General features: G+C 41.3%; 1 long non-coding RNA gene across 1 annotated transcript; it reads right to left on the reverse strand.

The window, feature by feature from the left end:
* Window positions 1-478: 478 nt before the first annotated feature.
* LOC116354796 (uncharacterized) lies at window positions 479-16,441 on the reverse strand. Its single transcript, XR_004204023.1, has 3 exons — window positions 12,203-16,441; window positions 688-961; window positions 479-593 (listed from the first exon to the last, which is right to left on the reverse strand). It is a non-coding gene; the product is annotated as an uncharacterized LOC116354796 (long non-coding RNA).
* Between the last annotated feature and the right edge of the window lie 287 nt (window positions 16,442-16,728).

A 16,728-nucleotide genomic window follows, 5' to 3' on the forward strand; every position in this document is an offset into this window, starting at 1 on the left:
TAACTACAGGCAGATGTCAGATGCAGGAGGATGGCACTCTTCTCAAACCACTCTGTAGGCCACTGCCCAATTCAAAGCTTCCTCCAGAGGAATATGAGAAGAGTGAAATTGCTGAACATTTGTAGTGATTGTAAACAAAGTGTATTGATACATTTCAAGTGTAACAGTTATATGTAGAATAAACCATACTTCACATAATACTGTAGAAGCAGTGTTCTGCTAATATAACAACGTGCACATATTACACGTAATTCATAGCCGGTACAGATACTTAACCTATCAGAGACATATACTTTGCCTATTATCTAGTAGTCCTGGGGATATCTTGCCAAACATGTCAGTTGCCATACCTTCCTGTACGGTGTCCCATATAAGAAAGGAGTTCTCTGACATGTTTGACGAATGCACAGCCCCCCCCCCCTCCACACCCCATAGTACCATTTGATTCAATAACAACAAAAGACGCTAAAAAGTAATATGTGTCTAGTTTAATTTTAATGCTGAGTGAAAGCTCTCTCCCAATTCATACATCAGTATCAACCAGTCTTTCAGTAAGAGGACTCCATGACAAAAGCAGCTCTTCTGTCCTCCATCTGTATAAAAACAGGGAAGAGTTCATGAGTGACACGTGTATTGAAAGGGTGATATTACTAAACACTTGTGATGTACTGTCTTATTAGTAATCACTTTTTGTCACTTCGGAGGTGTTTGCCAACGCCTGTTGGGTATTGCAGTGTAGATCAGCTCCAGGCTCGTCTCGTCACAGATACTGGTCATGAAGGAGCCTGTCTTCGGCACCTTGATTCGACCCAGCTCCTATATTTATGAAGATGGCGCCGACAGATATGGCAGATCTGCTTCTAGCTCCGACGCAACTTTGCAGCCGGAAATAACTTTTGGATATCAGTGGCGGTAACTCACTAGCATTACGACTGGGAATGCGACTTTCCCGAATTGGATCCTATCGGGAAAGGGTGAAAACATACAGTTGAAGTCGGAAGTTTACATACACTTAGGTTGGAGTCATTAAAACTTGTTTTTCAACCACTCCACAAATTTCTTGTTAACAAACTATAGTTTTGTCAAGTCGGTAAGGACATCTACTTTGTGCATGACACAAGTAATTTTTCGAACAATTGTTTACAACGGGGTGAGTGACTAATGGGGTGAGTGACAGGTTGCCAGGAAGTCAGGCGCAGGAGAGCAGAGATGGGTGATAACAGGAGAACTTTAATATACACCCTGGCCCAAAGGCCAGACGAGGCAGCACAAAGCACAACCACGGTAATGTCATGACGTAGGTTTATGACAGTCATAAATACCTCTTCACCCCTTTTTCCTCTCTCTACCCTACTGAGGTTACATTTGCAAAACCCTTGGTTAACATAGAGATTCAGGGAACATCAGAAGGTGGGGGTAAATGAACTATATTCTGGTAATGCGACCAATTGAACATATGCGGTGGTACTTAATGAATATGATGTCAGTTCGGTTGTGATCTGAGACATTCTCATCAATGATAAGATGACAAACTCTACAGTGGAAAGTCTACACAACAGAGTTATCGGATTCACATGGAATTGTTGTTCAATTTAAATGTTTGAATATGAAATTATTTGTGATGGGATGAAATGTGATTTTAGCTTCTAAAATGAGAGATTTGGATTTTCATAAGATAGGGCTGCTCAATCAGTGGCCCGCCCCGGTGAAGGGACATGGGCTGTAAAACTTTTCAAACACGCCCTCCTCTGTCTTCCTATATAAGCCCTTGACGACAATATAACTATCTGTTCCGAAGATGTGAGGACGACGGTCCTATGTCAGAATGGTTCAGATAATAACTACAGAATGAAGCCAACATCAGCGTGAGCTTTGGTTGCAAATGGTATGAACTTTGAACTCTTATTCACTACAGAAGTGATACCTCCTGGCCGTTGAGTTAGCAACAGCAGATGCAACAAGGGTTAGAAAGGAACAGACAAAGTATCCCGTCTATCACCCAACGATGTTACTACAACGTATCCAATTGACAATCAGAGACATTCTTCAAAGGACTCGGTTTGGCAACACGGCCTTCCATCTACCACCAACCTACTGAAGCGCAGCTCAGAGTAAATATTTATTGCATTTTCCTTTTCCAAATGGGCGGTAATTTAGAATGCATCAGACACTGTATTTACGATAACACAGCTTCTCCGTGTCCCTCAGTCTTCCCGCTCTTTCACTCAAACCCAGCCTCTTTTCTTTTGTGTAACAAGCTGTCATATCTGTTCCCGCCCGCCAGGGACGTTTTCCATTATGATGTAATTTGTAATCAAGTTATGATTTAATTATGTGTATGTGTAATTAGTTAGGTATTTAGTAAATAAACAATTAAACACAATTTTTTATTGCTGATTCAAATTGTTAGCCAGGGTTAGTGCAGATAACCAAGAATTTACAACTTTCAGATGAGACTGAATTAAGTAAAATATTACTAGGTCTTTAAGAGTTTAATCGGAAGATAACAGCTCTATAAATATTATTTCGTGGTGCCCGACTCTCTAGTTAATTACATTTACATGATTAGCTCAATCAGGTGATATTAATTACAGAGAAATGATTTTATAGAATAGCATGTCATATCACTAAATCCGGCATAGCCAAAGACACAACATTATTGGAGCCCCCTGATAGGAATCTAAAATAGAATGACGCTTTCATTTTGATTCAGCCTGCATTAAATTGAAAAGCAGATGACATAATATACCAAGTTTATTATTATTTTTTTGAGTGGTAGACAAGCATTATTGTGTGTGTGTGTGCTGAAGATTCCCCTGCCTCCGTGTTGTTCGCTGACATAGTCAGTAGGTAACGTTTCTGTATGAGGGCCGAGAAAGCTAATTATAGAAATCTGAGAAATAGAGCGTTTGGCCAAACGCAGGGCTATATCTGCCTGGCGCGTTTCAGACGTGGGTAGGCTCGGTCATTATTAATTATTATTAATCCAGCAGACTGAAATTCAGGAGAGATAAGCTTGACCAGCGATATATAGCTCTGTCTCTCTCGCGAGTAGACCATGGCGCATTTCGTTGTTGCCGCGTGTTTCGGTTAAAACATTGTCAAAAACTGCAGAAAAGGGTTTGAACATAATACGTTATAAGTAAAACCTTTCCCTTGCCATGGGAATCCTATGTGCTGCATTTTCAGGCAGAAAGGAGGGTTTAGCTTGCATGCTAATACTAACAAGGGAAAATAGCTATTTTGTTTTCTTGTGCTACGATGAAACTCCTCGGGCCTTGCGGAACAGAAGTTCCGCCCCGGATAGTTCCGTTTGATTTCAGCGTGTGAAATCATTGACCGCTGGCGTGTGCCCTAATACAGTATATTCGTTCATGAAGAATTATTCAGGTCACACTCAAGTCATTACTTATGATATCCAGACGGATATCAATGTCTTGTCCAATTGAACTAATAAATGTAAATCTGGCCATTTACATTCTGAAATAGATATTTTAAATAATACCCAAATTGATGAGTTTTCTAAATAAGACATTGTAAACTTTTTTCCAAACTAACCTAGATGAAGTAACTTCTCAGGTTAAGTAAAGTTTAATTCCCAAATAGCCTATACAGGTCTGATTTGTCATTAAATTGATAAATCAGTCAAATTTGATTTTTGCAAAACCATTCAGTAATCCAGTACTGACAGAAGCTCCACCCCAGCAGGAATCCCATGTGGTTTCGGCCTTCGGGAGAAGTGCCAGTGTTGAATGTTCCCAACATTTGATCTACTGTTTACACTTATGATATCCAATCAATGGAGATTGTATGGATTATCGTCTCATTCAATTTAATAAGTTAAATTGTTGAACATAACTTAATGTTCTTCCAATCAAATGAGACACTTTTAAACTTCTCATATTAACCTAGATGAAGAAACTTCTCAGGTTAATTAAAGTGTAATACCCAGATAGCCTACCCAGGTAGGATTAATCATTGGCATTGATTAATTAATTCATTTTGCTTTTGCAAATTCATTCACGTCCAACTTCCACATTACTGGTACGGTACTTATGGTTCGTCAACATCTATAAATAGATTAAACTTGTCTTTGCAGCTTCCAATTAATTTTTTATTTTTTATTTCACCTTAATTTAACCAGGTAGGCTAGTTGAGAACAAGTTCTCATTTGCAACTGTGACCTGGCCAAGATAAAGCATAGCAGTGTGAGCATACAACAAAGAGTTACACATGGAGTAAACAATTAACAAGTCAATAACACAGTAGAAAACAAAGGGGGGGTCTATATACAATGTGTGCAAAAGGCATGAGGAGGTAGGCAAATAATTACAATTTTGCAGATTAACACTGGAGTGATAAATGATCAGATGGTCATGTACAGGTAGAGATATTGGTGTGCAGAAGAGCAGAAAAGTAAATAAATAAAAACAGTATGGGGATGAGGTAGGTGAAAAGGGTGGGCTATTTACCAATAGACTATGTACAGCTGCAGCGATCGGTTAGCTGCTCAGATAGCTGATGTTTGAAGTTGGTGAGGGAGATAAAAGTCTCCAACTTCAGCGATTTTTGCAATTCGTTCCAGTCACAGGCAGCAGAGTACTGGAACGAAAGGCGGCCAAATGAGGTGTTGGCTTTAGGGATGATCAGTGAGATACACCTGCTGGAGCGCGTGCTACGGATGGGTGTTGCCATCGTGACCAGTGAGCTGAGATAAGGCAGAGCTTTACCTAGCATAGACTTGTAGATGACCTGGAGCCAGTGGGTCTGGCGACGAATATGTAGCGAGGGCCAGCCGACTAGAGCATACAAGTCGCAGTGGTGGGTGGTATAAGGTGCTTTAGTGACAAAACGGATGGCACTGTGATAGACTGCATCCAGTTTGCTGAGTAGAGTGTTGGAAGCCATTTTGTAGATGACATCGCCGAAGTCGAGGATCGGTAGGATAGTCAGTTTTACTAGGGTAAGCTTGGCGGCGTGAGTGAAGGAGGCTTTGTTGCGGAATAGAAAGCCGACTCTTGATTTGATTTTCGATTGGAGATGTTTGATATGAGTCTGGAAGGAGAGTTTGCAGTCTAGCCAGACACCTAGGTACTTATAGACGTCCACATATTCTAGGTCGGAACCATCCAGGGTGGTGATGCTAGTCGGGCATGCAGGTGCAGGCAGCGACCGGTTGAAAAGCATGCATTTGGTTTTACTAGCGTTTAAGAGCAGTTGGAGGCCACGGAAGGAGTGTTGTATGGCATTGAAGCTTGTATGGAGGTTAGATAGAACAGTGTCCAGAGACGGGCCGAAAGTATATAGAATGGTGTCGTCTGCGTAGAGGTGGATCAGGGAATCGCCCGCAGCAAGAGCAACATCATTGATATACACAGAGAAAAGAGTCGGCCCGAGAATTGAACCCTGTGGCACCCCCATAGAGACTGCCAGAGGACCGGACAGCATGCCCTCCGATTTGTTCCAAACCCAAACTTTGAAAATGTTTCCTCTAAATGTTTCTAATAATGTGCAAGCTATCAAAGGAGGTGGTCACCACTCCTCCACTAATTAGTGAACCTCCACCCATAAAATTATTGATCTCTGACCTCAGCAGCGATATCAACCCTAATTATGGCCTTAGCGAAAAAACTGCCGAAATTGCAAACGCTCTCCAAAATCAACCATCAAACACAGGCTTTGTGACGGTTTCCCCCACTTTTGCACTGATGTATCGCCATAAAAATGTGGCATCGGTCCAATGCATCGGCATCGGTCCACAGCTGAAGCACGTGCCTGACATGAGGGGACAGATGGAGAGAACTGAGCAACTATTGGCAAAAGCAGGAAATGAAAACATTCTGCTAGTCGAGGAACTGCGTTTGAAATCTGAACAATTAAAAGTAATTCAAAATACTTATGACAATGAATGAGGACAAACTCTTCAACAAAATCGTTGTCTCCAGGAACAACTCGATTTAGCCAAAACCAAATACGAGGTAGTCCACTCCAAACTAGATAAATCTGTTGAGTTATCTACAAATAGGAGCGCACAATTTGATAACATGCAGACAATTTTGTTGAACGTTACTCAGAGTTCTACTCAAAATTCTGCAGACCAAAGACAATCAATTGATGAACACAATGACTAAGTTGGATGACAAATCAGCAGAACTCATTGAAGTCGCTGCCCAAATGAATGATGAGAGAACTCGGGTGATGAAGATGGAAATCTTGATTTCTAAGCAAGCGGAAGAAATCTCCTCACTGAATCTCTCCCTCCGTACTCAAGACCTCTAACAGCAAACCAATGACAGATAAGTTTGAGCCTGAAAGCAGCAAGTGCGACACTCACGTGTCCAGAATCAGTACTCTAAACGCTCAAGTGGACTCTGCAATGCAGCAGAATACCACCCTTAGGTACCATCTGGAGGAAGTCCAGAATGGTCACGCTCTACAGCGTGACTATCCATCCAAGCAACCGGAGCCCTGTACTCAAAGGAGTGAAGACGATAGGTTTCAGACATTGCCTCCGTTAAGTGTCCCTCAGTCTTCTCCTCTTGGCCATTCGGCACTCAGTAATATGGCACCTCTTGGCCAAAGCTTGGCTTCTCCTCTTGGCCCCACTTTCCCCAGAGGATGAAGCCAACCCTCTCCGCCCACTTGAAGCGGAATACCTTAACAAACTCAGAATTTCTCCACCTTTGACCCCGTTCCAGGGCAGCCAAACGATACTGAGACATCCCTAGCTGACATAGAGGCCGCGTTGGATGGCTACCCGAACACTACGGGTTCTGACAGGGTTTACCTGTTGAAGCGAACGTCGAATAGACACGTGACGAGGTTCATTCGTCTACAACAGCAACACGTGCTAAATGACTACGCTAAACTTGCCACAGCTTTGAAATTAGAATTCAGTGGTTCTGCGACTCGCAAACACGATAGCTCACTGGCTAACACGGTCAAACAAGCTCGGAACAAACACCCACAAGCTTACTATCATAGGCTTCGGTCAGCTTACTTTGGCCTACTCACTGAAACAGGCATGGAAGACCTGTTACCATTTAAACAAATGTTCCTGTCGAACATGTATCCCACCTTCTTTACCTACTTGGGCCCTGCAGCCCATGTTGGCTTGCCTATCTTACAACTCAGAGAGCTTGCAAGCACAGCTTTTGAGGCATCAAAAGCTCACAACGCTAAGAGCCCTGACCACTCGTTTTGAAGTTTGACCAGGAGCACTCACTCCAGTCAGAGGGTGCATTATCAGCTATTGGAGCGTTAAGAGATGACGCACAACAACAGTTTCTACCACGAAACTATGATTCCAATAACCTTCGCGGTCGAAATAACTGTAAAGTACGTCGCCATCAAAACGACTACCGCTACAATCGACCTGTTCACTACGTTCCTGCACCCAACCCACACAAAGTGTCAGAGCACAAGGGTAACAAATGGTTGAAGGATGATCAAAACGTAGACCAATGTTCTCCAGAAGTTCCACTGCGTGAAGAACTCAAAGCGAGAAACATTTGAGAAAAGGGTAAAAGATAAGTCACAAGGACTAGACGGGGAATTACCGGACACCAGGTCCGCAGGAATTAAAACCCATGCCAAGGACGTTAAAATTCAAATCTCTCCCGCTCTCACTCGAGACCCTATCCAGGACCCGCTTGATCAAGAAACAAGCCCACGGGCTTTGTCGATAGACTCTGATACAAAAGTTGCGAAGAAAAAGGTCAAACGCTTCGTTAAAGCCAAGCCCACAAAGAAAAAGTTGATCTGAAAAGTCGATCTGTTTCCACCTTGAACAGAATTGACACATCACGTCATTGCGAACGACCACTCCACTTTGTGGGGAATATGGCCACTAAACACGAATCGAAACGCCAATACCCGGAAACAGTCCTGGAGGACTGCTTAACTTGTCATGCGCTAATTGATTCGGGTGCGACGATATCACTCATCTCTCAAACATTGTTTGATGATCTAAAAAGGGCTTTGAAGCCAACTAAACATTGGTTAAAAGTGGAACGATGCAACACTACAATTCGAGGGGTCACTCAGACTACCTCGACTCTCACATTGAGAGTCATGCTGAAACTACACTTCAAGGACGTATCGCTCGTTCACCCTGTGTATGTTACCAGCCTCGAAACTGTACACCTGCTACTTGGAGCAGACTTGATGGATCGGTTACTCCCATTGATGGATTGGAAAACCAGGTATGGTCACAGGCTACAGTGCCTTCTCCACAGACCACACTGTCCTCCCATAACGCTAGCTACAATGCAGTCATTCACGAGGGGTATCTGTCATAAGCACCCCTTGGGAAAAAGATGTTTAGAAACCTCTTGGGGCAGAATCTGATCCAAGGAGATGTTACGATATCTCGACACATTCCATCAGCCAATCTGATTGAAAATTATTTTCATGATTTCGAGCCAGTTGTCTCTGTGAATGAGCAACTTCCCTCCTCCTTGCAGTCGTGCAGTCATTCATCTGACACCATCACCTCCTGTTTCAAACAGTATCTTAAATAATCTTCCTCCTCACCTCGACCCAACCCCCCCGCCCCCCAAAAATAAAATAATAATAATAATATATAATAACTAACTAATAATAACTAATAATATAATAACTAATAATAATAACTAACACCCCCCTTTCTAGCTATGACTCTACTGATGGCTACGTTATTGAGAAAAAATGTACTTTCTATAACTGTGATATGTGGTTGTCCCACCTAGCTACCTTAGGATGAAAGCACAAACTGTAAGTCGCTCTGGATAAAAGCATCTGCTGAATGACTAAAATGTAAAACGGAAACTGTAAATGTTTCAGCATGATAATGTACAGCCTCATGTCGCTAGGATCTGTACACAATCCCTGGAAACTGAAAATGTTCCAGTTCTTGCATTGCCTGCATACTCACCAGACATGTCACCCATTGAGCATGTTTGGGATGCTATGGATTGACGTGTACGACAGAGTGTTCCAGTTCTTGCCAATATCCAGCAACTTCACACAGCTATTAAAGAGGAATGGGACAACATCAACAGCCTGATCAACTATGCAAAGGAGATGTGTAGCGCTGTATGATACAAATGGTGGTCACACCAGATACCGACTGGCTTTATGATCAAAGCCCCTACCTTTTTTTTAAGGTGTCTGTGACTAACAGATGCATATCTGTATTCCCAGTCATGTGAAATCCATAGATTAGGGCCTATTGAATTAAATTGAAGTTACTGATAACTTCGTAAAATATTTGAAATTGTTGCATTTATATTTTTGTTCATTGTATCTACTGCTGTACATATTTTTTGTATATCTTTTTTTGTGTATATATGCATAGATTGCATTTGGATTACTGATACAGTATTATTTGGGTTATTAATTGGATTCGTTCTGACATTTCTTGATTTTAGTTATTTGTGTATTTCAATATTTTTCTTACTGCACTGTTAGGAGCTAGTAACACAAGCACATCTGCTAAACTGTGTACATCACCAACAAACTTAGATTTTTGGGCATGTGTCGTGTAATACGTGTAAAAGACTGAATTCAGTCATCTTTATATCCATGTCAAATCATTTCTAGGTAACAATTAAGTACATTACTGTAATAGATTTCCATGAAAGTGCTAGGACTGTCTGGGAGTGGTCTGAGTGTAAAGTGTAAATATGAAAACTAGCTCTCTTTGTTATTGGTCTATTAACCAGTTTTCCACAACCCAAATTTGTTCACAGTTTTACAGTGTTTGTTTCATCAGCTGTTGCACACACAAAACACAGAAGAAAATAATTTTGACTGCACTGGGCCTTTAATAAACCACTAGGGAGGATTATGCAGTTGTAAACATGACTTATTTCACCTCCAAACAAAATCACATATTTTCCCCATTCATTTCCACAGTCCTAATATGGTCATATAGTTTAAGTCGGAAGTTTACATACACCTTAGCCAAATACATTTTAACTCCGTTTTTCACAATTCCTGACATTTAATCCTAGTAAAAATTCCCTGTCTTAGGTCAGTTAGAATCACCACTTTATTTTAAAAATGTGAAATGTCAGAATAATAGTATAGAGAATGATTTATTTCAGCTTTTATTTCTTTCATCACATTCCCAGTGGGTCAGAAGTTTACATACTGTCACAACTTCTGCTGAAGTCGGTCCCTCTCCTTGTTCGGGCGGCGTTCGGCGGTTGATGTCACCGGCCCTCTAACCATCGCCAATCCACTTTTCATTTTCCATTTGTTTTGTCTTACACAGCTGGATTCAATTCCCCAATTACATGTTCATTATTTAACCCTCTGTTTTCCCCATGGTTTTTGTTTTGTGCCTGTTGTATTTTGGTCCTTTCGTGTGGGCTTGGTATTACTACACGTATTTGGTCATTTTGAGTAAAGTTACTTTTATTACTCATCTCTGCTGTCCTGCGCCTGACTCCTCTGTACCAGCTACACCCAGACCTTTACACATACACTCAATTAGTATTTGGTAGCATTGCCTTTAAATTGTTTAACTTGGGTCAAACATTTCGGGTAGCCTTCAACAAGCTTCCCACAATAAGTTGGGTGAATTTTGGCCCATTCCTCCTGACAGAGCTGGTGTAACTGAGTCAGGTTTGTAGGCCTCCTTGCTCGCACACGCTTTTTCAGTTCTGCCCACACATTTTCTATAGGATTGAGGTCAGGGCTATGTGATGGCCACTCCAATACCTTGACTTTGTTGTCCTAAAGACATTTTGCCACAACTTTGGAAGTATGCTTGGGGTCATTTTCCATTTGGAAGACCCATTTGTGACCAAGCTTTAACTTCTTGACTGATGTCTTGAGATGGTGCTTCAATATATCCACATAATTTTTCTTCCTCATGGTGCCATCTATTTTGTGAAGTGCCCCAGTCCCTCCTGCAGCAAAGCACCCCCACAACATGATGCTGCCACCCCTGTGCTTCACGGTTGGGATGGGGTTCTTCTTCTCCTTCCTGAGCGGTATGACGGCTGTGTGGTCCCATGGTGTTTATACTTGCGTACTATTGTTTGTACAGATGAATGTGGTACCTTCAGGCGTTTGGAAATTGCTCCCTGTCAGGGATTTCCTCCTCTTCTTCCGAAGAGGAGAGGCGAAAAGGATCAGAGGACCAATATGCGGCGTGGTAAGTGTCCATGGTTCCTTTTAATACGTAAATGTACACATGAACAACTGATTACAAAAACATGAAACGTGTGAAAACCTAACCAGTCCTATCTGGTGCAAAACACAAAGACAGGAACAATCACCCACCAACACACAGTGACACCCAGGCTACCTAAGTATGATTCTCAATCAGAGACAACTAATGACACCTGCCTCTGATTGAGAACCATACTAGGCCGAAACATAGAAATACCCAAATCATAGAAAAACAAACATAGACTGCCCACCCAACTCATGCCCTGACCATACTAAATAAATACAAAACAAAGGAAATAAAGGTCAGAACGTGACACTCCCAAGGATGAACCAGACTTGTGGAGGTCTACAATATGTTTTCTGAGGTCTTGGCTGATTTCTTTTGATTTTCCCATGATGTCAAGCAAAGAGGCACTGAGTTTGAAGGTAGGCCTTGAAATACATCCACAGGTACACCTCACATTAACTCAAATTATGTCAATTAGCCTACCAGAAGCTTCTAAAGCCATGACATAATTTTGGGGAATTTTACAAGCTGTTTAAAGGCACAGTCAACGTAGTGTATGTAAACTTCTGACCCACTGGAATTGTGATACAGTGAATTATACGTGAAATAATCTGTCTGTAAACAATTTTTGGAAAAATGACTTGTGTCATGCACAAAGTAAATTTCCTAACCGACTGGCCAAAACCATAGTTTGTTAACAAGAAATTTGTGGACTGGTTGAAAAACGAGTTTTAATGACTCCAACCTAAGTGTATGCAAACGTCCGACTTCAACTGTATGTCATTATGAAACAAAAAATGCTGCATTTCATTGGCCTAGCTGTCAAATTTTTAATGGTTGGCACCAGATGTCAAACCACCATGTTCACATTAGGAGAGAAAAATCCATCCGGCTGAGCTCATACAGAAACAGGACCAGATGGAGCTTTATTTCACTGGTTGGTTATTGAAAACAACACATTTACTGAGGATTTTACCCAAACTGCTTGAATTCATCATAGTAAGGGAATGAAGGACCCAGTCAGGACCCCACCTTGCTGCCAAGAATTGGTGAGGAGTAGGTGAAGGAGCGCGTGAGTGGGATGGGGGGACACAGGTGTTCATGGGAGTCGAGGGAGAGCAGGGAGGGACCTGGAAGAGAGAAAAGACAAATGGGAGAATAAAATTCAAGCATAAAACCTGATTGTAGAATCTGGCATAAATCTCTGATCACCCATGAGCTTTGTCACAGAGTCCATGGTGCTCTATTCCCCTATAGGAGTAAATCCGTTCTTATTTTGCTGTATGGAAGCTGGTTAAGTTGTAGTATGTATGCCGAATTTAACCTTGTACTTGATTATTAAACTGGGTGGACTCCTAACTTGACTTTAATAATCATGAATGGATGTCATCAATGGAAGATATGTGTGGCTATTTGTCTATAGATACTTACCAGGTGGTCACAGGGTTTGTTGTCATGACCTGGACATACAGTGGGGAGAACAAGTATTTGATACACCTACGATTTTGCAGGTTTTCCTACTTACAAAGCATGTAGAGGTCTGTAATTGTTTTTATCATCATGTCACGTAACTGCAGTGTTCCACTGATACTGCAAGGCTCTGTACAGCTGAAAACAGACAGCTAAAGATAGACATCACAGTTTATATACATCCTACTTAAGACACTCCTCTTCCTTACAGTTTATGGCTCCACAGGAAAGAAGGTAACCAGATACTAACCCTGATTACTCCCTTAAGGGGAACTGACCTCACCCCTCACCTCCTGACCCACAGATATCCATCCGTCTTCCCTATATCAACACATTGCTCTCCTCTCCTCTCCTCCATCAAACACATTCCAAAGTCTTCTGGCTTTTTACAAAAACAAGTCGCGCGCCGGATTCGAACTGGCAACCTAACCTAGGAAAATCACTTTTGGCTGCACTTGGACTTGAAATGGTATACCCAACATTCCTCTCTAATCAACTTTCTATTCAAGGCTTTTGTCTCTGTCATGTATTTAATATCTCAATGTTCAAAGTTTAGCCAATCCCAACAGTCCTTCCTCTTGAACAATAGCATCCTAATGTTCACTTTACATAAACTTGGAAACGACTTAAATGTATAAACAATTATAATAAAACATGGGGGGAAAAAATGATTATAGAACATGAATTAAACAAACAAACAAATGAACAAACAATAAACAACCAGTCACGCGAGGTTCACATATGTAAGAGACTTATGGCCTCTGTACTATGATCACACAATTGTATTCCCATCTATCATCACATAACAAAATGCCATTCCAGCTGAATCTGCGGTCTTGTTATATGTCAGATGGAGTGGCTGTGGTTTCTCCACTTCCCCCTTTCTGGTTCCTAAGAGAGTGATAGCACAATACTTAGAAAGCAACAAAAACAAACATAAAACATAACAGTATTAAAACAATGTGATAAGCTATGCATATTTATATATGCATGAAAACCAAAGTCTGAAACCATGACAATTCCCACTCTCTCTTCACCTGACTCTATGCCTCCAAGATAATTTCCTGCTGGGTTCCACAAAAAGGAAAGCTCCCCTTTAGGCCCCAGGTTCTGAGAGGTGTTCCCAAGTCATGTCATTTTCACTTTATTCCCCATCTTCTCCATTTTACTTGATAGGCACGAACACCTGATATGCACGTGCATATCCCTAATCCACGTTCCATCCTCTTGAGGGAACTCAGCACTGCATCTGCTTTTACCTCAATGCTTTCAACATATTGTTCACAGTACAATTACCCCTCTATCATATGATGCATTAACCCATGAAGCAGCTGAACCCCAAACCAGCTATGATGTTTACAATAGTTTCCAGACCCAACCCATCTCTATGTCTTACAGTGGAATCTAGTCTGTCTCTCGCTCCTCTTCCTGTGTCATGGTGTCTTCACTCACCCATTATGCAGTTGGACCTCACTTCACGTGCAAACTATGCACCCCCCAAGGAGAGATATGACGATCTTAACCACTGCAGGTACTGTTCGAAGTAGTGTGTCTCTCAAATCAATGCTCAACACCCCCGCCTGATGTCTCTTGATGTACACTCAATCTCCAGAATTCAGCCCGTGCCCTTAGTTATATCTTGGTTCCACCTGAGGATATGCACACTGTAACACATGGGTTATTTCCTGACAAACATAATTTGTAATATTTGAATAACAGCATCCTCTGTCCTCCCATTGGTCCCCCAGTTAACAATAACCAATCCATGTCACATGAGTCGTCATAAAGTGATATGCTAATGCACTAGGTTCCAGTATCACCTTAAACTCATTCTTCCAATGCCCGATAGCCCCACATCTAAAACAGGGAGCTGTCTACTTACGTTTTCATTTTTTTTCACTACGTTTCTTAGTTTTATCCTGGCCATTGAAACTGTTGTTAGCGATTTCCTCTATGGCCTTATTAACCCCTCGCACGTCTGCAAGGTGAGCGGAGTCATATTCCACTCTCAAAACATTGTCTTGAATTAAATCTACTACCCCCGCAATTACTGTTTTGAGGGTTCAACCCCGTCATTAAAGCAGAAGCGCAATTTTATTTCAATACACTCCCGTTCCCAGGCCTTCTTTAGTAAAGTACTGATGTTACACTTTATGGGTTTACGCATTTTCTGTTGATAGAATGCTGACATTAAAACACGGGTATATTAAGTTTTTGATTCTGTTTTTATGTCCTTGTGCCAAGTCATAATTGCCTCCCTGCATTCTTTATTTGATTTGAATTCACCGTTAGAAGGAAAATATTGCCCAATTTAATCTAATTTGCTAAAAAATTTCCCATATTCCAGCCGAATTGGTAGAATGCTCGTGTGCTTCTTTTAGCGCCTCCATGGCTTTATTCAATTCCGCTATCTCTATATTACAGGGAGAAACGGGTTCTTTTGTCGCCCTATCAATAGATACCCGACGGTGTTCAGGGTATCTTAGATTCCTTAACTCCCATTGATTATACACACCATCTATTCACTATTTCCTAAGATAGCACTACACACTTCCCCGGATAATAATTCAAAAACCAATACCATAAACGTCTGCGAATCTATTACTGGAGAATACGGATTTCTTAATGTCTTTGTGCCGTATCTCCTCCAATATCCCTATTATTGATAATACTTCACCAATATTATTCACATTTGTCTTCCTATTTCCACATAATCTGCCATGGTTCACCACCCCAACAAGGCACACAACTAACCTTCCATTCACACTTTTATGGCCAATACAACTAGGCTCTCACCCCATTGTAGCTATACAGGGAACCAACCCCGCTGGTATTTACCCCCTAGGACTTACCCTTCGCAGGTTCCAGCCTGCGTGAGTTTACCTTCCAGGACTCACCCTATATTAATAGTAATCACAGGTATTAATCCACTGGGATTTACTATTGACTTTATAGTACTAGCAGGAACCAACCTACTAGGGAGTTACCCCCTAGGACTTACCCAACAGGTACCAGCCTGTATGAGTTTACCTTCCGGGCCTTACCATTTACTATAAAGCTATGACCGGTCGTTACACAATGGGCCTTTTGAAAAAACTCAGGCCTCCTAAATCCGTATTCTAGAATTATTCAGCCTATGATTCTCATCTCCCCAAGATGTCTAAATGAGTGGTAACAGGTGTAGGAACTTGCCTACCTTATTTACTGTGCTGGCTCCTGTTCCACTAATCTGGAGTCTTTGGTTTGATACAAAATCGTGGTGAATCCTGTTGACAACGCCAACTGTTAGGTTCTTAATTTTCAGAGTAAATAACCCACGGACACTATAGAACCTTTAACCAAGTTTAATAATTCCACAAAGGTTCTGTAGAGCTGAAAACAGACAGCTAAAGATTTCAGACATCACAGTTTATATACATCCTACTTAAGACACTCCTCTTCCTTACAGTTTATGGCTCCACAGGAAAGAAGGTAACCAGATACTAACCCCTATTACTCCCTTAAGGGGAACTGACCTCACCCCTCACCTCCTGACCCACAGATATCCATCCGTCTTCCCTATATCAACACATCGCTCTCCTCTTCTCCATCAAACACATTCCAAAGCCTTCTGGCTTTTTACAAACTTTCTATTCAAGGCTTTTGTCTCTATCATTTATTTAATATCTCAATGTTCAAAGTTTAGCTGATCCCAACAATATTTAACATACTTTGACATACAGTTTCTTCAGAAAGTATTCACACCCCTTGGCTTTTTCCACATTTTGTTGTGTTCCAGATTAAATTTAGATTTTATTTGTCACTGGCCTACACACAATACCCCATAATGTCAAAGGTGAATTATGTAAAAAAAAAATATATATATATATATATACAGAAATTGATAATTTTTTAAAGCTGAAATGTCTTGAGTCAATAAGTATTCAACCCCTTTGTTACGGCAAGCCTAAATAGGTTCAGGACTAAACTTTGCTTAACAAGTCACATAACACGTCACTGTTTCCGTGTGCTATAATAGTATTTAACATCAGTTTTGAATGACTACCTCATTGCTGTACCCCACACATACAATTATCTGCAAGGTCCCT

Source organism: Oncorhynchus kisutch, linkage group LG18 (assembly GCF_002021735.2).
Source record: "Oncorhynchus kisutch isolate 150728-3 linkage group LG18, Okis_V2, whole genome shotgun sequence".
NCBI classification, from domain to species: Eukaryota; Metazoa; Chordata; class Actinopteri; order Salmoniformes; family Salmonidae; genus Oncorhynchus; species Oncorhynchus kisutch.